A 21,953-nucleotide genomic window follows, 5' to 3' on the forward strand; every position below is an offset into this window, starting at 1 on the left:
ACGTTAATGTTATAATTAAAGTAGAACTCATTTCCATTTTAAGAAGAGCGTTCTCCACTTGGTCAGGAACCATCCAGGCAAACTATAAGTTGCAAGTAATAATTTTGAGCCTAGAATCCTATTTGTATTATTTACTTTATATATTTTGAAATAAAAAACAGTGTTCAGATAAAATCAAACCAGTCAAACAAACAGCGCTTCATTGCGATTTTCCTACTTGGTTTCTCGCTATATCAGCAATGGAGAAAGTCAGGGCTGCAGATGCTGGAGATTGGAGTCAGTTTGCTGCGCCACTGCACAGAATATCAAGAATACCGGTTTAGTTTCCTGCTGGAGTTCAAACTGTAGTAAAGTTCTAGCGTGCGCGGTCCGTAGGTGCATTGGTGGTTCAGTGGTAGAATTCTCGCCTGCCACGCGGGAGGCCCGGGTTCGATTCCCGGCCAATGCATTGTCGCCCCTTTAATTTCAAATGCTGCACGGCGTAACCAAGTTCAGCCCGATGCAATGTCTGTTTCGCCTAGCTGCAGACTCACCGATGTCCTGCTGCGCGCGCGGTTCACAGGAAAGTGTTTTCTCATCGGGTGGGGTAGAAATCACTGCTCTGCAGGCTCCGTTTCTGAGCATTTTCATGACGGAATCCACAGGTTTCTGGAAACTCATGGCATTTAGTAAAATCGACCTCGTGAGATGACCGGCCGTGATCCCAGAATGATGGGCCAGACTCCATACGCCGAATGAGATTAGAGTGGTGCTGGAAAAGCACAGCGGGGCAGGCAGCATCCGAGGACCAGCAAAATAGACCTCTCGGCCAGGAGTCCTTCGTCAGGAAGGGTACTGTCCTATATCCAAACATCTTCTGCTGCTTCATCAGTGACCTTCCTTCTGTCATATAGTCAGAAGTGGCCATTTTTGTTCACGATTGCATAATGATAGCACCACTGACAACTCCTCAGATACTGAAGCAGACCATACTAGGTTCAAATGCAGAAAGCCAATGCCCTCTGACGAACGCAATCGTCTTTCTTTGTGCGAGATGTGACTCCAACCAGTGGATAAACAAAGATTGTAAACCTACTCAGTTCTTCACAACAGAGCGTCATTGATGTTCTAGCATTGAATATCTTTGAATAATGAGTGGCACAGACAGAGTCAATAGCCGGAGTCATAGTTTGAAGATATTAGGCGGAAAGTATCAAGGAGACGTCAGCGGTAGGTTCTTTACGCAGAAAGTTGTGAATGCATGGAATGGGTTGCCAGCTGTGGTGGTGGAAGCAGAGTCATTGGGGTCATTTAAGGAACTGCTGGACGTGCACATGGAGAGCAGTGAGTTGAGGGTTGCGTAGGTTACATTACATTAGGATGAAACCTCGGCACAACATCGTGGGCCAAAGGGCCTGTTCTGTGCTGTACTTTTCTATGTTCTATGATCTATTTGAGGCTGGATTGGAGAAATAGTTGGCATGCTTCCAAAACCAAGGGATGGGCAGGAAAGTGAAGTTGATCATTAACTTTAGCGAGCAGGCTTGATCTGTGGGCTATTCCTACCACCATCTCTATGTTCTTGTGTTTATAAATATGAGTTGTGCTGATTGTGTGCACGTAACACGTTAATGTTATAATTAAAGTAGAACTCATTTCCATTTTAAGAAGAGCGTTCTCCACTTGGTCAGGAACCATCCAGGCAAACTATAAGTTGCAAGTAATAATTTTGAGCCTAGAATCCTATTTGTATTATTTACTTTATATATTTTGAAATAAAAAACAGTGTTCAGATAAAATCAAACCAGTCAAACAAACAGCGCTTCATTGCGATTTTCCTACTTGGTTTCTCGCTATATCAGCAATGGAGAAAGTCAGGGCTGCAGATGCTGGAGATTGGAGTCAGTTTGCTGCGCCACTGCACAGAATATCAAGAATACCGGTTTAGTTTCCTGCTGGAGTTCAAACTGTAGTAAAGTTCTAGCGTGCGCGGTCCGTAGGTGCATTGGTGGTTCAGTGGTAGAATTCTCGCCTGCCACGCGGGAGGCCCGGGTTCGATTCCCGGCCAATGCATTGTCGCCCCTTTAATTTCAAATGCTGCACGGCGTAACCAAGTTCAGCCCGATGCAATGTCTGTTTCGCCGAGCTGCAGACTCACCGATGTCCTGCTGCGCGCGCGGTTCACAGGAAAGTGTTTTCTCATCGGGTGGGGTAGAAATCACTGCTCTGCAGGCTCCGTTTCTGAGCATTTTCATGACGGAATCCACAGGTTTCTGGAAACTCATGGCATTTAGTAAAATCGACCTCGTGAGATGACCGGCCGTGATCCCAGAATGATGGGCCAGACTCCATACGCCGAATGAGATTAGAGTGGTGCTGGAAAAGCACAGCGGGGCAGGCAGCATCCGAGGACCAGCAAAATAGACCTCTCGGCCAGGAGTCCTTCGTCAGGAAGGGTACTGTCCTATATCCAAACATCTTCTGCTGCTTCATCAGTGACCTTCCTTCTGTCATATAGTCAGAAGTGGCCATTTTTGTTCACGATTGCATAATGATAGCACCACTGACAACTCCTCAGATACTGAAGCAGACCATACTAGGTTCAAATGCAGAAAGCCAATGCCCTCTGACGAACGCAATCGTCTTTCTTTGTGCGAGATGTGACTCCAACCAGTGGATAAACAAAGATTGTAAACCTACTCAGTTCTTCACAACAGAGCGTCATTGATGTTCTAGCATTGAATATCTTTGAATAATGAGTGGCACAGACAGAGTCAATAGCCGGAGTCATAGTTTGAAGATATTAGGCGGAAAGTATCAAGGAGACGTCAGCGGTAGGTTCTTTACGCAGAAAGTTGTGAATGCATGGAATGGGTTGCCAGCTGTGGTGGTGGAAGCAGAGTCATTGGGGTCATTTAAGGAACTGCTGGACGTGCACATGGAGAGCAGTGAGTTGAGGGTTGCGTAGGTTACATTACATTAGGATGAAACCTCGGCACAACATCGTGGGCCAAAGGGCCTGTTCTGTGCTGTACTTTTCTATGTTCTATGATCTATTTGAGGCTGGATTGGAGAAATAGTTGGCATGCTTCCAAAACCAAGGGATGGGCAGGAAAGTGAAGTTGATCATTAACTTTAGCGAGCAGGCTTGATCTGTGGGCTATTCCTACCACCATCTCTATGTTCTTGTGTTTATAAATATGAGTTGTGCTGATTGTGTGCACGTAACACGTTAATGTTATAATTAAAGTAGAACTCATTTCCATTTTAAGAAGAGCGTTCTCCACTTGGTCAGGAACCATCCAGGCAAACTATAAGTTGCAAGTAATAATTTTGAGCCTAGAATCCTATTTGTATTATTTACTTTATATATTTTGAAATAAAAAACAGTGTTCAGATAAAATCAAACCAGTCAAACAAACAGCGCTTCATTGCGATTTTCCTACTTGGTTTCTCGCTATATCAGCAATGGAGAAAGTCAGGGCTGCAGATGCTGGAGATTGGAGTCAGTTTGCTGCGCCACTGCACAGAATATCAAGAATACCGGTTTAGTTTCCTGCTGGAGTTCAAACTGTAGTAAAGTTCTAGCGTGCGCGGTCTGTAGGTGCATTGGTGGTTCAGTGTTAGAATTCTCGCCTGCCACGCGGGAGGCCCGGGTTCGATTCCCGGCCAATGCATTGTCGCCCCTTTAATTTCAAATGCTGCACGGCGTAACCAAGTTCAGCCCGATGCAATGTCTGTTTCGCCGAGCTGCAGACTCACCGATGTCCTGCTGCGCGCGCGGTTCACAGGAAAGTGTTTTCTCATCGGGTGGGGTAGAAATCACTGCTCTGCAGGCTCCGTTTCTGAGCATTTTCATGACGGAATCCACAGGTTTCTGGAAACTCATGGCATTTAGTAAAATCGACCTCGTGAGATGACCGGCCGTGATCCCAGAATGATGGGCCAGACTCCATACGCCGAATGAGATTAGAGTGGTGCTGGAAAAGCACAGCGGGGCAGGCAGCATCCGAGGACCAGCAAAATAGACCTCTCGGCCAGGAGTCCTTCGTCAGGAAGGGTACTGTCCTATATCCAAACATCTTCTGCTGCTTCATCAGTGACCTTCCTTCTGTCATATAGTCAGAAGTGGCCATTTTTGTTCACGATTGCATAATGATAGCACCACTGACAACTCCTCAGATACTGAAGCAGACCATACTAGGTTCAAATGCAGAAAGCCAATGCCCTCTGACGAACGCAATCGTCTTTCTTTGTGCGAGATGTGACTCCAACCAGTGGATAAACAAAGATTGTAAACCTACTCAGTTCTTCACAACAGAGCGTCATTGATGTTCTAGCATTGAATATCTTTGAATAATGAGTGGCACAGACAGAGTCAATAGCCGGAGTCATAGTTTGAAGATATTAGGCGGAAAGTATCAAGGAGACGTCAGCGGTAGGTTCTTTACGCAGAAAGTTGTGAATGCATGGAATGGGTTGCCAGCTGTGGTGGTGGAAGCAGAGTCATTGGGGTCATTTAAGGAACTGCTGGACGTGCACATGGAGAGCAGTGAGTTGAGGGTTGCGTAGGTTACATTACATTAGGATGAAACCTCGGCACAACATCGTGGGCCAAAGGGCCTGTTCTGTGCTGTACTTTTCTATGTTCTATGATCTATTTGAGGCTGGATTGGAGAAATAGTTGGCATGCTTCCAAAACCAAGGGATGGGCAGGAAAGTGAAGTTGATCATTAACTTTAGCGAGCAGGCTTGATCTGTGGGCTATTCCTACCACCATCTCTATGTTCTTGTGTTTATAAATATGAGTTGTGCTGATTGTGTGCACGTAACACGTTAATGTTATAATTAAAGTAGAACTCATTTCCATTTTAAGAAGAGCGTTCTCCACTTGGTCAGGAACCATCCAGGCAAACTATAAGTTGCAAGTAATAATTTTGAGCCTAGAATCCTATTTGTATTATTTACTTTATATATTTTGAAATAAAAAAGTGTTCAGATAAAATCAAACCAGTCAAACAAACAGCGCTTCATTGCGATTTTCCTACTTGGTTTCTCGCTATATCAGCAATGGAGAAAGTCAGGGCTGCAGATGCTGGAGATTGGAGTCAGTTTGCTGCGCCACTGCACAGAATATCAAGAATACCGGTTTAGTTTCCTGCTGGAGTTCAAACTGTAGTAAAGTTCTAGCGTGCGCGGTCCGTAGGTGCATTGGTGGTTCAGTGGTAGAATTCTCGCCTGCCACGCGGGAGGCCCGGGTTCGATTCCCGGCCAATGCATTGTCGCCCCTTTAATTTCAAATGCTGCACGGCGTAACCAAGTTCAGCCCGATGCAATGTCTGTTTCGCCGAGCTGCAGACTCACCGATGTCCTGCTGCGCGCGCGGTTCACAGGAAAGTGTTTTCTCATCGGGTGGGGTAGAAATCACTGCTCTGCAGGCTCCGTTTCTGAGCATTTTCATGACGGAATCCACAGGTTTCTGGAAACTCATGGCATTTAGTAAAATCGACCTCGTGAGATGACCGGCCGTGATCCCAGAATGATGGGCCAGACTCCATACGCCGAATGAGATTAGAGTGGTGCTGGAAAAGCACAGCGGGGCAGGCAGCATCCGAGGACCAGCAAAATAGACCTCTCGGCCAGGAGTCCTTCGTCAGGAAGGGTACTGTCCTATATCCAAACATCTTCTGCTGCTTCATCAGTGACCTTCCTTCTGTCATATAGTCAGAAGTGGCCATTTTTGTTCACGATTGCATAATGATAGCACCACTGACAACTCCTCAGATACTGAAGCAGACCATACTAGGTTCAAATGCAGAAAGCCAATGCCCTCTGACGAACGCAATCGTCTTTCTTTGTGCGAGATGTGACTCCAACCAGTGGATAAACAAAGATTGTAAACCTACTCAGTTCTTCACAACAGAGCGTCATTGATGTTCTAGCATTGAATATCTTTGAATAATGAGTGGCACAGACAGAGTCAATAGCCGGAGTCATAGTTTGAAGATATTAGGCGGAAAGTATCAAGGAGACGTCAGCGGTAGGTTCTTTACGCAGAAAGTTGTGAATGCATGGAATGGGTTGCCAGCTGTGGTGGTGGAAGCAGAGTCATTGGGGTCATTTAAGGAACTGCTGGACGTGCACATGGAGAGCAGTGAGTTGAGGGTTGCGTAGGTTACATTACATTAGGATGAAACCTCGGCACAACATCGTGGGCCAAAGGGCCTGTTCTGTGCTGTACTTTTCTATGTTCTATGATCTATTTGAGGCTGGATTGGAGAAATAGTTGGCATGCTTCCAAAACCAAGGGATGGGCAGGAAAGTGAAGTTGATCATTAACTTTAGCGAGCAGGCTTGATCTGTGGGCTATTCCTACCACCATCTCTATGTTCTTGTGTTTATAAATATGAGTTGTGCTGATTGTGTGCACGTAACACGTTAATGTTATAATTAAAGTAGAACTCATTTCCATTTTAAGAAGAGCGTTCTCCACTTGGTCAGGAACCATCCAGGCAAACTATAAGTTGCAAGTAATAATTTTGAGCCTAGAATCCTATTTGTATTATTTACTTTATATATTTTGAAATAAAAAACAGTGTTCAGATAAAATCAAACCAGTCAAACAAACAGCGCTTCATTGCGATTTTCCTACTTGGTTTCTCGCTATATCAGCAATGGAGAAAGTCAGGGCTGCAGATGCTGGAGATTGGAGTCAGTTTGCTGCGCCACTGCACAGAATATCAAGAATACCGGTTTAGTTTCCTGCTGGAGTTCAAACTGTAGTAAAGTTCTAGCGTGCGCGGTCCGTAGGTGCATTGGTGGTTCAGTGGTAGAATTCTCGCCTGCCACGCGGGAGGCCCGGGTTCGATTCCCGGCCAATGCATTGTCGCCCCTTTAATTTCAAATGCTGCACGGCGTAACCAAGTTCAGCCCGATGCAATGTCTGTTTCGCCTAGCTGCAGACTCACCGATGTCCTGCTGCGCGCGCGGTTCACAGGAAAGTGTTTTCTCATCGGGTGGGGTAGAAATCACTGCTCTGCAGGCTCCGTTTCTGAGCATTTTCATGACGGAATCCACAGGTTTCTGGAAACTCATGGCATTTAGTAAAATCGACCTCGTGAGATGACCGGCCGTGATCCCAGAATGATGGGCCAGACTCCATACGCCGAATGAGATTAGAGTGGTGCTGGAAAAGCACAGCGGGGCAGGCAGCATCCGAGGACCAGCAAAATAGACCTCTCGGCCAGGAGTCCTTCGTCAGGAAGGGTACTGTCCTATATCCAAACATCTTCTGCTGCTTCATCAGTGACCTTCCTTCTGTCATATAGTCAGAAGTGGCCATTTTTGTTCACGATTGCATAATGATAGCACCACTGACAACTCCTCAGATACTGAAGCAGACCATACTAGGTTCAAATGCAGAAAGCCAATGCCCTCTGACGAACGCAATCGTCTTTCTTTGTGCGAGATGTGACTCCAACCAGTGGATAAACAAAGATTGTAAACCTACTCAGTTCTTCACAACAGAGCGTCATTGATGTTCTAGCATTGAATATCTTTGAATAATGAGTGGCACAGACAGAGTCAATAGCCGGAGTCATAGTTTGAAGATATTAGGCGGAAAGTATCAAGGAGACGTCAGCGGTAGGTTCTTTACGCAGAAAGTTGTGAATGCATGGAATGGGTTGCCAGCTGTGGTGGTGGAAGCAGAGTCATTGGGGTCATTTAAGGAACTGCTGGACGTGCACATGGAGAGCAGTGAGTTGAGGGTTGCGTAGGTTACATTACATTAGGATGAAACCTCGGCACAACATCGTGGGCCAAAGGGCCTGTTCTGTGCTGTACTTTTCTATGTTCTATGATATATTTGAGGCTGGATTGGAGAAATAGTTGGCATGCTTCCAAAACCAAGGGATGGGCAGGAAAGTGAAGTTGATCATTAACTTTAGCGAGCAGGCTTGATCTGTGGGCTATTCCTACCACCATCTCTATGTTCTTGTGTTTATAAATATGAGTTGTGCTGATTGTGTGCACGTAACACGTTAATGTTATAATTAAAGTAGAACTCATTTCCATTTTAAGAAGAGCGTTCTCCACTTGGTCAGGAACCATCCAGGCAAACTATAAGTTGCAAGTAATAATTTTGAGCCTAGAATCCTATTTGTATTATTTACTTTATATATTTTGAAATAAAAAACAGTGTTCAGATAAAATCAAACCAGTCAAACAAACAGCGCTTCATTGCGATTTTCCTACTTGGTTTCTCGCTATATCAGCAATGGAGAAAGTCAGGGCTGCAGATGCTGGAGATTGGAGTCAGTTTGCTGCGCCACTGCACAGAATATCAAGAATACCGGTTTAGTTTCCTGCTGGAGTTCAAACTGTAGTAAAGTTCTAGCGTGCGCGGTCCGTAGGTGCATTGGTGGTTCAGTGGTAGAATTCTCGCCTGCCACGCGGGAGGCCCGGGTTCGATTCCCGGCCAATGCATTGTCGCCCCTTTAATTTCAAATGCTGCACGGCGTAACCAAGTTCAGCCCGATGCAATGTCTGTTTCGCCTAGCTGCAGACTCACCGATGTCCTGCTGCGCGCGCGGTTCACAGGAAAGTGTTTTCTCATCGGGTGGGGTAGAAATCACTGCTCTGCAGGCTCCGTTTCTGAGCATTTTCATGACGGAATCCACAGGTTTCTGGAAACTCATGGCATTTAGTAAAATCGACCTCGTGAGATGACCGGCCGTGATCCCAGAATGATGGGCCAGACTCCATACGCCGAATGAGATTAGAGTGGTGCTGGAAAAGCACAGCGGGGCAGGCAGCATCCGAGGACCAGCAAAATAGACCTCTCGGCCAGGAGTCCTTCGTCAGGAAGGGTACTGTCCTATATCCAAACATCTTCTGCTGCTTCATCAGTGACCTTCCTTCTGTCATATAGTCAGAAGTGGCCATTTTTGTTCACGATTGCATAATGATAGCACCACTGACAACTCCTCAGATACTGAAGCAGACCATACTAGGTTCAAATGCAGAAAGCCAATGCCCTCTGACGAACGCAATCGTCTTTCTTTGTGCGAGATGTGACTCCAACCAGTGGATAAACAAAGATTGTAAACCTACTCAGTTCTTCACAACAGAGCGTCATTGATGTTCTAGCATTGAATATCTTTGAATAATGAGTGGCACAGACAGAGTCAATAGCCGGAGTCATAGTTTGAAGATATTAGGCGGAAAGTATCAAGGAGACGTCAGCGGTAGGTTCTTTACGCAGAAAGTTGTGAATGCATGGAATGGGTTGCCAGCTGTGGTGGTGGAAGCAGAGTCATTGGGGTCATTTAAGGAACTGCTGGACGTGCACATGGAGAGCAGTGAGTTGAGGGTTGCGTAGGTTACATTACATTAGGATGAAACCTCGGCACAACATCGTGGGCCAAAGGGCCTGTTCTGTGCTGTACTTTTCTATGTTCTATGATATATTTGAGGCTGGATTGGAGAAATAGTTGGCATGCTTCCAAAACCAAGGGATGGGCAGGAAAGTGAAGTTGATCATTAACTTTAGCGAGCAGGCTTGATCTGTGGGCTATTCCTACCACCATCTCTATGTTCTTGTGTTTATAAATATGAGTTGTGCTGATTGTGTGCACGTAACACGTTAATGTTATAATTAAAGTAGAACTCATTTCCATTTTAAGAAGAGCGTTCTCCACTTGGTCAGGAACCATCCAGGCAAACTATAAGTTGCAAGTAATAATTTTGAGCCTAGAATCCTATTTGTATTATTTACTTTATATATTTTGAAATAAAAAACAGTGTTCAGATAAAATCAAACCAGTCAAACAAACAGCGCTTCATTGCGATTTTCCTACTTGGTTTCTCGCTATATCAGCAATGGAGAAAGTCAGGGCTGCAGATGCTGGAGATTGGAGTCAGTTTGCTGCGCCACTGCACAGAATATCAAGAATACCGGTTTAGTTTCCTGCTGGAGTTCAAACTGTAGTAAAGTTCTAGCGTGCGCGGTCCGTAGGTGCATTGGTGGTTCAGTGGTAGAATTCTCGCCTGCCACGCGGGAGGCCCGGGTTCGATTCCCGGCCAATGCATTGTCGCCCCTTTAATTTCAAATGCTGCACGGCGTAACCAAGTTCAGCCCGATGCAATGTCTGTTTCGCCTAGCTGCAGACTCACCGATGTCCTGCTGCGCGCGCGGTTCACAGGAAAGTGTTTTCTCATCGGGTGGGGTAGAAATCACTGCTCTGCAGGCTCCGTTTCTGAGCATTTTCATGACGGAATCCACAGGTTTCTGGAAACTCATGGCATTTAGTAAAATCGACCTCGTGAGATGACCGGCCGTGATCCCAGAATGATGGGCCAGACTCCATACGCCGAATGAGATTAGAGTGGTGCTGGAAAAGCACAGCGGGGCAGGCAGCATCCGAGGACCAGCAAAATAGACCTCTCGGCCAGGAGTCCTTCGTCAGGAAGGGTACTGTCCTATATCCAAACATCTTCTGCTGCTTCATCAGTGACCTTCCTTCTGTCATATAGTCAGAAGTGGCCATTTTTGTTCACGATTGCATAATGATAGCACCACTGACAACTCCTCAGATACTGAAGCAGACCATACTAGGTTCAAATGCAGAAAGCCAATGCCCTCTGACGAACGCAATCGTCTTTCTTTGTGCGAGATGTGACTCCAACCAGTGGATAAACAAAGATTGTAAACCTACTCAGTTCTTCACAACAGAGCGTCATTGATGTTCTAGCATTGAATATCTTTGAATAATGAGTGGCACAGACAGAGTCAATAGCCGGAGTCATAGTTTGAAGATATTAGGCGGAAAGTATCAAGGAGACGTCAGCGGTAGGTTCTTTACGCAGAAAGTTGTGAATGCATGGAATGGGTTGCCAGCTGTGGTGGTGGAAGCAGAGTCATTGGGGTCATTTAAGGAACTGCTGGACGTGCACATGGAGAGCAGTGAGTTGAGGGTTGCGTAGGTTACATTACATTAGGATGAAACCTCGGCACAACATCGTGGGCCAAAGGGCCTGTTCTGTGCTGTACTTTTCTATGTTCTATGATATATTTGAGGCTGGATTGGAGAAATAGTTGGCATGCTTCCAAAACCAAGGGATGGGCAGGAAAGTGAAGTTGATCATTAACTTTAGCGAGCAGGCTTGATCTGTGGGCTATTCCTACCACCATCTCTATGTTCTTGTGTTTATAAATATGAGTTGTGCTGATTGTGTGCACGTAACACGTTAATGTTATAATTAAAGTAGAACTCATTTCCATTTTAAGAAGAGCGTTCTCCACTTGGTCAGGAACCATCCAGGCAAACTATAAGTTGCAAGTAATAATTTTGAGCCTAGAATCCTATTTGTATTATTTACTTTATATATTTTGAAATAAAAAACAGTGTTCAGATAAAATCAAACCAGTCAAACAAACAGCGCTTCATTGCGATTTTCCTACTTGGTTTCTCGCTATATCAGCAATGGAGAAAGTCAGGGCTGCAGATGCTGGAGATTGGAGTCAGTTTGCTGCGCCACTGCACAGAATATCAAGAATACCGGTTTAGTTTCCTGCTGGAGTTCAAACTGTAGTAAAGTTCTAGCGTGCGCGGTCCGTAGGTGCATTGGTGGTTCAGTGGTAGAATTCTCGCCTGCCACGCGGGAGGCCCGGGTTCGATTCCCGGCCAATGCATTGTCGCCCCTTTAATTTCAAATGCTGCACGGCGTAACCAAGTTCAGCCCGATGCAATGTCTGTTTCGCCTAGCTGCAGACTCACCGATGTCCTGCTGCGCGCGCGGATCACAGGAAAGTGTTTTCTCATCGGGTGGGGTAGAAATCACTGCTCTGCAGGCTCCGTTTCTGAGCATTTTCATGACGGAATCCACAGGTTTCTGGAAACTCATGGCATTTAGTAAAATCGACCTCGTGAGATGACCGGCCGTGATCCCAGAATGATGGGCCAGACTCCATACGCCGAATGAGATTAGAGTGGTGCTGGAAAAGCACAGCGGGGCAGGCAGCATCCGAGGACCAGCAAAATAGACCTCTCGGCCAGGAGTCCTTCGTCAGGAAGGGTACTGTCCTATATCCAAACATCTTCTGCTGCTTCATCAGTGACCTTCCTTCTGTCATATAGTCAGAAGTGGCCATTTTTGTTCACGATTGCATAATGATAGCACCACTGACAACTCCTCAGATACTGAAGCAGACCATACTAGGTTCAAATGCAGAAAGCCAATGCCCTCTGACGAACGCAATCGTCTTTCTTTGTGCGAGATGTGACTCCAACCAGTGGATAAACAAAGATTGTAAACCTACTCAGTTCTTCACAACAGAGCGTCATTGATGTTCTAGCATTGAATATCTTTGAATAATGAGTGGCACAGACAGAGTCAATAGCCGGAGTCATAGTTTGAAGATATTAGGCGGAAAGTATCAAGGAGACGTCAGCGGTAGGTTCTTTACGCAGAAAGTTGTGAATGCATGGAATGGGTTGCCAGCTGTGGTGGTGGAAGCAGAGTCATTGGGGTCATTTAAGGAACTGCTGGACGTGCACATGGAGAGCAGTGAGTTGAGGGTTGCGTAGGTTACATTACATTAGGATGAAACCTCGGCACAACATCGTGGGCCAAAGGGCCTGTTCTGTGCTGTACTTTTCTATGTTCTATGATCTATTTGAGGCTGGATTGGAGAAATAGTTGGCATGCTTCCAAAACCAAGGGATGGGCAGGAAAGTGAAGTTGATCATTAACTTTAGCGAGCAGGCTTGATCTGTGGGCTATTCCTACCACCATCTCTATGTTCTTGTGTTTATAAATATGAGTTGTGCTGATTGTGTGCACGTAACACGTTAATGTTATAATTAAAGTAGAACTCATTTCCATTTTAAGAAGAGCGTTCTCCACTTGGTCAGGAACCATCCAGGCAAACTATAAGTTGCAAGTAATAATTTTGAGCCTAGAATCCTATTTGTATTATTTACTTTATATATTTTGAAATAAAAAACAGTGTTCAGATAAAATCAAACCAGTCAAACAAACAGCGCTTCATTGCGATTTTCCTACTTGGTTTCTCGCTATATCAGCAATGGAGAAAGTCAGGGCTGCAGATGCTGGAGATTGGAGTCAGTTTGCTGCGCCACTGCACAGAATATCAAGAATACCGGTTTAGTTTCCTGCTGGAGTTCAAACTGTAGTAAAGTTCTAGCGTGCGCGGTCTGTAGGTGCATTGGTGGTTCAGTGGTAGAATTCTCGCCTGCCACGCGGGAGGCCCGGGTTCGATTCCCGGCCAATGCATTGTCGCCCCTTTAATTTCAAATGCTGCACGGCGTAACCAAGTTCAGCCCGATGCAATGTCTGTTTCGCCGAGCTGCAGACTCACCGATGTCCTGCTGCGCGCGCGGTTCACAGGAAAGTGTTTTCTCATCGGGTGGGGTAGAAATCACTGCTCTGCAGGCTCCGTTTCTGAGCATTTTCATGACGGAATCCACAGGTTTCTGGAAACTCATGGCATTTAGTAAAATCGACCTCGTGAGATGACCGGCCGTGATCCCAGAATGATGGGCCAGACTCCATACGCCGAATGAGATTAGAGTGGTGCTGGAAAAGCACAGCGGGGCAGGCAGCATCCGAGGACCAGCAAAATAGACCTCTCGGCCAGGAGTCCTTCGTCAGGAAGGGTACTGTCCTATATCCAAACATCTTCTGCTGCTTCATCAGTGACCTTCCTTCTGTCATATAGTCAGAAGTGGCCATTTTTGTTCACGATTGCATAATGATAGCACCACTGACAACTCCTCAGATACTGAAGCAGACCATACTAGGTTCAAATGCAGAAAGCCAATGCCCTCTGACGAACGCAATCGTCTTTCTTTGTGCGAGATGTGACTCCAACCAGTGGATAAACAAAGATTGTAAACCTACTCAGTTCTTCACAACAGAGCGTCATTGATGTTCTAGCATTGAATATCTTTGAATAATGAGTGGCACAGACAGAGTCAATAGCCGGAGTCATAGTTTGAAGATATTAGGCGGAAAGTATCAAGGAGACGTCAGCGGTAGGTTCTTTACGCAGAAAGTTGTGAATGCATGGAATGGGTTGCCAGCTGTGGTGGTGGAAGCAGAGTCATTGGGGTCATTTAAGGAACTGCTGGACGTGCACATGGAGAGCAGTGAGTTGAGGGTTGCGTAGGTTACATTACATTAGGATGAAACCTCGGCACAACATCGTGGGCCAAAGGGCCTGTTCTGTGCTGTACTTTTCTATGTTCTATGATCTATTTGAGGCTGGATTGGAGAAATAGTTGGCATGCTTCCAAAACCAAGGGATGGGCAGGAAAGTGAAGTTGATCATTAACTTTAGCGAGCAGGCTTGATCTGTGGGCTATTCCTACCACCATCTCTATGTTCTTGTGTTTATAAATATGAGTTGTGCTGATTGTGTGCACGTAACACGTTAATGTTATAATTAAAGTAGAACTCATTTCCATTTTAAGAAGAGCGTTCTCCACTTGGTCAGGAACCATCCAGGCAAACTATAAGTTGCAAGTAATAATTTTGAGCCTAGAATCCTATTTGTATTATTTACTTTATATATTTTGAAATAAAAAACAGTGTTCAGATAAAATCAAACCAGTCAAACAAACAGCGCTTCATTGCGATTTTCCTACTTGGTTTCTCGCTATATCAGCAATGGAGAAAGTCAGGGCTGCAGATGCTGGAGATTGGAGTCAGTTTGCTGCGCCACTGCACAGAATATCAAGAATACCGGTTTAGTTTCCTGCTGGAGTTCAAACTGTAGTAAAGTTCTAGCGTGCGCGGTCTGTAGGTGCATTGGTGGTTCAGTGGTAGAATTCTCGCCTGCCACGCGGGCGGCCCGGGTTCGATTCCCGGCCAATGCATTGTCGCCCCTTTAATTTCAAATGCTGCACGGCGTATCCAAGTTCAGCCCGATGCAATGTCTGTTTCGCCGAGCTGCAGACTCACCGATGTCCTGCTGCGCGCGCGGTTCACAGGAAAGTGTTTTCTCATCGGGTGGGGTAGAAATCACTGCTCTGCAGGCTCCGTTTCTGAGCATTTTCATGACGGAATCCACAGGTTTCTGGAAACTCATGGCATTTAGTAAAATCGACCTCGTGAGATGACCGGCCGTGATCCCAGAATGATGGGCCAGACTCCATACGCCGAATGAGATTAGAGTGGTGCTGGAAAAGCACAGCGGGGCAGGCAGCATCCGAGGACCAGCAAAATAGACCTCTCGGCCAGGAGTCCTTCGTCAGGAAGGGTACTGTCCTATATCCAAACATCTTCTGCTGCTTCATCAGTGACCTTCCTTCTGTCATATAGTCAGAAGTGGCCATTTTTGTTCACGATTGCATAATGATAGCACCACTGACAACTCCTCAGATACTGAAGCAGACCATACTAGGTTCAAATGCAGAAAGCCAATGCCCTCTGACGAACGCAATCGTCTTTCTTTGTGCGAGATGTGACTCCAACCAGTGGATAAACAAAGATTGTAAACCTACTCAGTTCTTCACAACAGAGCGTCATTGATGTTCTAGCATTGAATATCTTTGAATAATGAGTGGCACAGACAGAGTCAATAGCCGGAGTCATAGTTTGAAGATATTAGGCGGAAAGTATCAAGGAGACGTCAGCGGTAGGTTCTTTACGCAGAAAGTTGTGAATGCATGGAATGGGTTGCCAGCTGTGGTGGTGGAAGCAGAGTCATTGGGGTCATTTAAGGAACTGCTGGACGTGCACATGGAGAGCAGTGAGTTGAGGGTTGCGTAGGTTACATTACATTAGGATGAAACCTCGGCACAACATCGTGGGCCAAAGGGCCTGTTCTGTGCTGTACTTTTCTATGTTCTATGATCTATTTGAGGCTGGATTGGAGAAATAGTTGGCATGCTTCCAAAACCAAGGGATGGGCAGGAAAGTGAAGTTGATCATTAACTTTAGCGAGCAGGCTTGATCTGTGGGCTATTCCTACCACCATCTCTATGTTCTTGTGTTTATAAATATGAGTTGTGCTGATTGTGTGCACGTAACACGTTAATGTTATAATTAAAGTAGAACTCATTTCCATTTTAAGAAGAGCGTTCTCCACTTGGTCAGGAACCATCCAGGCAAACTATAAGTTGCAAGTAATAATTTTGAGCCTAGAATCCTATTTGTATTATTTACTTTATATATTTTGAAATAAAAAACAGTGTTCAGATAAAATCAAACCAGTCAAACAAACAGCGCTTCATTGCGATTTTCCTACTTGGTTTCTCGCTATATCAGCAATGGAGAAAGTCAGGGCTGCAGATGCTGGAGATTGGAGTCAGTTTGCTGCGCCACTGCACAGAATATCAAGAATACCGGTTTAGTTTCCTGCTGGAGTTCAAACTGTAGTAAAGTTCTAGCGTGCGCGGTCTGTAGGTGCATTGGTGGTTCAGTGGTAGAATTCTCGCCTGCCACGCGGGAGGCCCGGGTTCGATTCCCGGCCAATGCATTGTCGCCCCTTTAATTTCAAATGCTGCACGGCGTAACCAAGTTCAGCCCGATGCAATGTCTGTTTCGCCGAGCTGCAGACTCACCGATGTCCTGCTGCGCGCGCGGTTCACAGGAAAGTGTTTTCTCATCGGGTGGGGTAGAAATCACTGCTCTGCAGGCTCCGTTTCTGAGCATTTTCATGACGGAATCCACAGGTTTCTGGAAACTCATGGCATTTAGTAAAATCGACCTCGTGAGATGACCGGCCGTGATCCCAGAATGATGGGCCAGACTCCATACGCCGAATGAGATTAGAGTGGTGCTGGAAAAGCACAGCGGGGCAGGCAGCATCCGAGGACCAGCAAAATAGACCTCTCGGCCAGGAGTCCTTCGTCAGGAAGGGTACTGTCCTATATCCAAACATCTTCTGCTGCTTCATCAGTGACCTTCCTTCTGTCATATAGTCAGAAGTGGCCATTTTTGTTCACGATTGCATAATGATAGCACCACTGACAACTCCTCAGATACTGAAGCAGACCATACTAGGTTCAAATGCAGAAAGCCAATGCCCTCTGACGAACGCAATCGTCTTTCTTTGTGCGAGATGTGACTCCAACCAGTGGATAAACAAAGATTGTAAACCTACTCAGTTCTTCACAACAGAGCGTCATTGATGTTCTAGCATTGAATATCTTTGAATAATGAGTGGCACAGACAGAGTCAATAGCCGGAGTCATAGTTTGAAGATATTAGGCGGAAAGTATCAAGGAGACGTCAGCGGTAGGTTCTTTACGCAGAAAGTTGTGAATGCATGGAATGGGTTGCCAGCTGTGGTGGTGGAAGCAGAGTCATTGGGGTCATTTAAGGAACTGCTGGACGTGCACATGGAGAGCAGTGAGTTGAGGGTTGCGTAGGTTACATTACATTAGGATGAAACCTCGGCACAACATCGTGGGCCAAAGGGCCTGTTCTGTGCTGTACTTTTCTATGTTCTATGATCTATTTGAGGCTGGATTGGAGAAATAGTTGGCATGCTTCCAAAACCAAGGGATGGGCAGGAAAGTGAAGTTGATCATTAACTTTAGCGAGCAGGCTTGATCTGTGGGCTATTCCTACCACCATCTCTATGTTCTTGTGTTTATAAATATGAGTTGTGCTGATTGTGTGCACGTAACACGTTAATGTTATAATTAAAGTAGAACTCATTTCCATTTTAAGAAGAGCGTTCTCCACTTGGTCAGGAACCATCCAGGCAAACTATAAGTTGCAAGTAATAATTTTGAGCCTAGAATCCTATTTGTATTATTTACTTTATATATTTTGAAATAAAAAACAGTGTTCAGATAAAATCAAACCAGTCAAACAAACAGCGCTTCATTGCGATTTTCCTACTTGGTTTCTCGCTATATCAGCAATGGAGAAAGTCAGGGCTGCAGATGCTGGAGATTGGAGTCAGTTTGCTGCGCCACTGCACAGAATATCAAGAATACCGGTTTAGTTTCCTGCTGGAGTTCAAACTGTAGTAAAGTTCTAGCGTGCGCGGTCTGTAGGTGCATTGGTGGTTCAGTGGTAGAATTCTCGCCTGCCACGCGGGAGGCCCGGGTTCGATTCCCGGCCAATGCATTGTCGCCCCTTTAATTTCAAATGCTGCACGGCGTATCCAAGTTCAGCCCGATGCAATGTCTGTTTCGCCGAGCTGCAGACTCACCGATGTCCTGCTGCGCGCGCGGTTCACAGGAAAGTGTTTTCTCATCGGGTGGGGTAGAAATCACTGCTCTGCAGGCTCCGTTTCTGAGCATTTTCATGACGGAATCCACAGGTTTCTGGAAACTCATGGCATTTAGTAAAATCGACCTCGTGAGATGACCGGCCGTGATCCCAGAATGATGGGCCAGACTCCATACGCCGAATGAGATTAGAGTGGTGCTGGAAAAGCACAGCGGGGCAGGCAGCATCCGAGGACCAGCAAAATAGACCTCTCGGCCAGGAGTCCTTCGTCAGGAAGGGTACTGTCCTATATCCAAACATCTTCTGCTGCTTCATCAGTGACCTTCCTTCTGTCATATAGTCAGAAGTGGCCATTTTTGTTCACGATTGCATAATGATAGCACCACTGACAACTCCTCAGATACTGAAGCAGACCATACTAGGTTCAAATGCAGAAAGCCAATGCCCTCTGACGAACGCAATCGTCTTTCTTTGTGCGAGATGTGACTCCAACCAGTGGATAAACAAAGATTGTAAACCTACTCAGTTCTTCACAACAGAGCGTCATTGATGTTCTAGCATTGAATATCTTTGAATAATGAGTGGCACAGACAGAGTCAATAGCCGGAGTCATAGTTTGAAGATATTAGGCGGAAAGTATCAAGGAGACGTCAGCGGTAGGTTCTTTACGCAGAAAGTTGTGAATGCATGGAATGGGTTGCCAGCTGTGGTGGTGGAAGCAGAGTCATTGGGGTCATTTAAGGAACTGCTGGACGTGCACATGGAGAGCAGTGAGTTGAGGGTTGCGTAGGTTACATTACATTAGGATGAAACCTCGGCACAACATCGTGGGCCAAAGGGCCTGTTCTGTGCTGTACTTTTCTATGTTCTATGATCTATTTGAGGCTGGATTGGAGAAATAGTTGGCATGCTTCCAAAACCAAGGGATGGGCAGGAAAGTGAAGTTGATCATTAACTTTAGCGAGCAGGCTTGATCTGTGGGCTATTCCTACCACCATCTCTATGTTCTTGTGTTTATAAATATGAGTTGTGCTGATTGTGTGCACGTAACACGTTAATGTTATAATTAAAGTAGAACTCATTTCCATTTTAAGAAGAGCGTTCTCCACTTGGTCAGGAACCATCCAGGCAAACTATAAGTTGCAAGTAATAATTTTGAGCCTAGAATCCTATTTGTATTATTTACTTTATATATTTTGAAATAAAAAACAGTGTTCAGATAAAATCAAACCAGTCAAACAAACAGCGCTTCATTGCGATTTTCCTACTTGGTTTCTCGCTATATCAGCAATGGAGAAAGTCAGGGCTGCAGATGCTGGAGATTGGAGTCAGTTTGCTGCGCCACTGCACAGAATATCAAGAATACCGGTTTAGTTTCCTGCTGGAGTTCAAACTGTAGTAAAGTTCTAGCGTGCGCGGTCCGTAGGTGCATTGGTGGTTCAGTGGTAGAATTCTCGCCTGCCACGCGGGAGGCCCGGGTTCGATTTCCGGCCAATGCATTGTCGCCCCTTTAATTTCAAATGCTGCACGGCGTAACCAAGTTCAGCCCGATGCAATGTCTGTTTCGCCTAGCTGCAGACTCACCGATGTCCTGCTGCGCGCGCGGTTCACAGGAAAGTGTTTTCTCATCGGGTGGGGTAGAAATCACTGCTCTGCAGGCTCCGTTTCTGAGCATTTTCATGACGGAATCCACAGGTTTCTGGAAACTCATGGCATTTAGTAAAATCGACCTCGTGAGATGACCGGCCGTGATCCCAGAATGATGGGCCAGACTCCATACGCCGAATGAGATTAGAGTGGTGCTGGAAAAGCACAGCGGGGCAGGCAGCATCCGAGGACCAGCAAAATAGACCTCTCGGCCAGGAGTCCTTCGTCAGGAAGGGTACTGTCCTATATCCAAACATCTTCTGCTGCTTCATCAGTGACCTTCCTTCTGTCATATAGTCAGAAGTGGCCATTTTTGTTCACGATTGCATAATGATAGCACCACTGACAACTCCTCAGATACTGAAGCAGACCATACTAGGTTCAAATGCAGAAAGCCAATGCCCTCTGACGAACGCAATCGTCTTTCTTTGTGCGAGATGTGACTCCAACCAGTGGATAAACAAAGATTGTAAACCTACTCAGTTCTTCACAACAGAGCGTCATTGATGTTCTAGCATTGAATATCTTTGAATAATGAGTGGCACAGACAGAGTCAATAGCCGGAGTCATAGTTTGAAGATATTAGGCGGAAAGTATCAAGGAGACGTCAGCGGTAGGTTCTTTACGCAGAAAGTTGTGAATGCATGGAATGGGTTGCCAGCTGTGGTGGTGGAAGCAGAGTCATTGGGGTCATTTAAGGAACTGCTGGACGTGCACATGGAGAGCAGTGAGTTGAGGGTTGCGTAGGTTACATTACATTAGGATGAAACCTCGGCACAACATCGTGGGCCAAAGGGCCTGTTCTGTGCTGTACTTTTCTATGTTCTATGATCTATTTGAGGCTGGATTGGAGAAATAGTTGGCATGCTTCCAAAACCAAGGGATGGGCAGGAAAGTGAAGTTGATCATTAACTTTAGCGAGCAGGCTTGATCTGTGGGCTATTCCTACCACCATCTCTATGTTCTTGTGTTTATAAATATGAGTTGTGCTGATTGTGTGCACGTAACACGTTAATGTTATAATTAAAGTAGAACTCATTTCCATTTTAAGAAGAGCGTTCTCCACTTGGTCAGGAACCATCCAGGCAAACTATAAGTTGCAAGTAATAATTTTGAGCCTAGAATCCTATTTGTATTATTTACTTTATATATTTTGAAATAAAAAACAGTGTTCAGATAAAATCAAACCAGTCAAACAAACAGCGCTTCATTGCGATTTTCCTACTTGGTTTCTCGCTATATCAGCAATGGAGAAAGTCAGGGCTGCAGATGCTGGAGATTGGAGTCAGTTTGCTGCGCCACTGCACAGAATATCAAGAATACCGGTTTAGTTTCCTGCTGGAGTTCAAACTGTAGTAAAGTTCTAGCGTGCGCGGTCCGTAGGTGCATTGGTGGTTCAGTGGTAGAATTCTCGCCTGCCACGCGGGAGGCCCGGGTTCGATTCCCGGCCAATGCATTGTCGCCCCTTTAATTTCAAATGCTGCACGGCGTAACCAAGTTCAGCCCGATGCAATGTCTGTTTCGCCTAGCTGCAGACTCACCGATGTCCTGCTGCGCGCGCGGTTCACAGGAAAGTGTTTTCTCATCGGGTGGGGTAGAAATCACTGCTCTGCAGGCTCCGTTTCTGAGCATTTTCATGACGGAATCCACAGGTTTCTGGAAACTCATGGCATTTACTAAAATCGACCTCGTGAGATGACCGGCCGTGATCCCAGAATGATGGGCCAGACTCCATACGCCGAATGAGATTAGAGTGGTGCTGGAAAAGCACAGCGGGGCAGGCAGCATCCGAGGACCAGCAAAATAGACCTCTCGGCCAGGAGTCCTTCGTCAGGAAGGGTACTGTCCTATATCCAAACATCTTCTGCTGCTTCATCAGTGACCTTCCTTCTGTCATATAGTCAGAAGTGGCCATTTTTGTTCACGATTGCATAATGATAGCACCACTGACAACTCCTCAGATACTGAAGCAGACCATACTAGGTTCAAATGCAGAAAGCCAATGCCCTCTGACGAACGCAATCGTCTTTCTTTGTGCGAGATGTGACTCCAACCAGTGGATAAACAAAGATTGTAAACCTACTCAGTTCTTCACAACAGAGCGTCATTGA

The 21,953-nt window shown here is 45.8% G+C and overlaps 14 non-coding genes across 14 annotated transcripts; all 14 read left to right on the forward strand.

Moving 5' to 3' along the window:
• Nucleotides 1-377: 377 nt before the first annotated feature.
• Nucleotides 378-448, forward strand: trnag-gcc (transfer RNA glycine (anticodon GCC)). Its single transcript has one exon. It is a non-coding gene; the product is annotated as a tRNA-Gly (tRNA).
• A 1,533-nt stretch (nt 449-1,981) lies between these two features.
• trnag-gcc (transfer RNA glycine (anticodon GCC)) lies at nt 1,982-2,052 on the forward strand. Its single transcript has one exon. It is a non-coding gene; the product is annotated as a tRNA-Gly (tRNA).
• Nucleotides 2,053-3,585: 1,533 nt separating this feature from the next.
• On the forward strand, nt 3,586-3,656 carry trnag-gcc (transfer RNA glycine (anticodon GCC)). The gene has a single exon. It is a non-coding gene; the product is annotated as a tRNA-Gly (tRNA).
• A 1,531-nt stretch (nt 3,657-5,187) lies between these two features.
• On the forward strand, nt 5,188-5,258 carry trnag-gcc (transfer RNA glycine (anticodon GCC)). The gene has a single exon. It is a non-coding gene; the product is annotated as a tRNA-Gly (tRNA).
• Nucleotides 5,259-6,791: 1,533 nt separating this feature from the next.
• Nucleotides 6,792-6,862, forward strand: trnag-gcc (transfer RNA glycine (anticodon GCC)). The gene has a single exon. It is a non-coding gene; the product is annotated as a tRNA-Gly (tRNA).
• A 1,533-nt stretch (nt 6,863-8,395) lies between these two features.
• Nucleotides 8,396-8,466, forward strand: trnag-gcc (transfer RNA glycine (anticodon GCC)). Its single transcript has one exon. It is a non-coding gene; the product is annotated as a tRNA-Gly (tRNA).
• A 1,533-nt stretch (nt 8,467-9,999) lies between these two features.
• trnag-gcc (transfer RNA glycine (anticodon GCC)) lies at nt 10,000-10,070 on the forward strand. Its single transcript has one exon. It is a non-coding gene; the product is annotated as a tRNA-Gly (tRNA).
• Nucleotides 10,071-11,603: 1,533 nt separating this feature from the next.
• trnag-gcc (transfer RNA glycine (anticodon GCC)) lies at nt 11,604-11,674 on the forward strand. Its single transcript has one exon. It is a non-coding gene; the product is annotated as a tRNA-Gly (tRNA).
• Nucleotides 11,675-13,207: 1,533 nt separating this feature from the next.
• Nucleotides 13,208-13,278, forward strand: trnag-gcc (transfer RNA glycine (anticodon GCC)). The gene has a single exon. It is a non-coding gene; the product is annotated as a tRNA-Gly (tRNA).
• Nucleotides 13,279-14,811: 1,533 nt separating this feature from the next.
• Nucleotides 14,812-14,882, forward strand: trnag-gcc (transfer RNA glycine (anticodon GCC)). The gene has a single exon. It is a non-coding gene; the product is annotated as a tRNA-Gly (tRNA).
• Nucleotides 14,883-16,415: 1,533 nt separating this feature from the next.
• Nucleotides 16,416-16,486, forward strand: trnag-gcc (transfer RNA glycine (anticodon GCC)). The gene has a single exon. It is a non-coding gene; the product is annotated as a tRNA-Gly (tRNA).
• A 1,533-nt stretch (nt 16,487-18,019) lies between these two features.
• Nucleotides 18,020-18,090, forward strand: trnag-gcc (transfer RNA glycine (anticodon GCC)). The gene has a single exon. It is a non-coding gene; the product is annotated as a tRNA-Gly (tRNA).
• A 1,533-nt stretch (nt 18,091-19,623) lies between these two features.
• On the forward strand, nt 19,624-19,694 carry trnag-gcc (transfer RNA glycine (anticodon GCC)). Its single transcript has one exon. It is a non-coding gene; the product is annotated as a tRNA-Gly (tRNA).
• A 1,533-nt stretch (nt 19,695-21,227) lies between these two features.
• Nucleotides 21,228-21,298, forward strand: trnag-gcc (transfer RNA glycine (anticodon GCC)). The gene has a single exon. It is a non-coding gene; the product is annotated as a tRNA-Gly (tRNA).
• The last annotated feature ends 655 nt before the right edge of the window (nt 21,299-21,953 follow it).

The sequence above is a fragment of the Chiloscyllium plagiosum genome, unplaced genomic scaffold (assembly GCF_037043375.1).
Source record: "Chiloscyllium plagiosum isolate Xiang-an unplaced genomic scaffold, Cpla_swu_hap1 HiC_scaffold_35, whole genome shotgun sequence".
Taxonomy (NCBI): Eukaryota; Metazoa; Chordata; class Chondrichthyes; order Orectolobiformes; family Hemiscylliidae; genus Chiloscyllium; species Chiloscyllium plagiosum.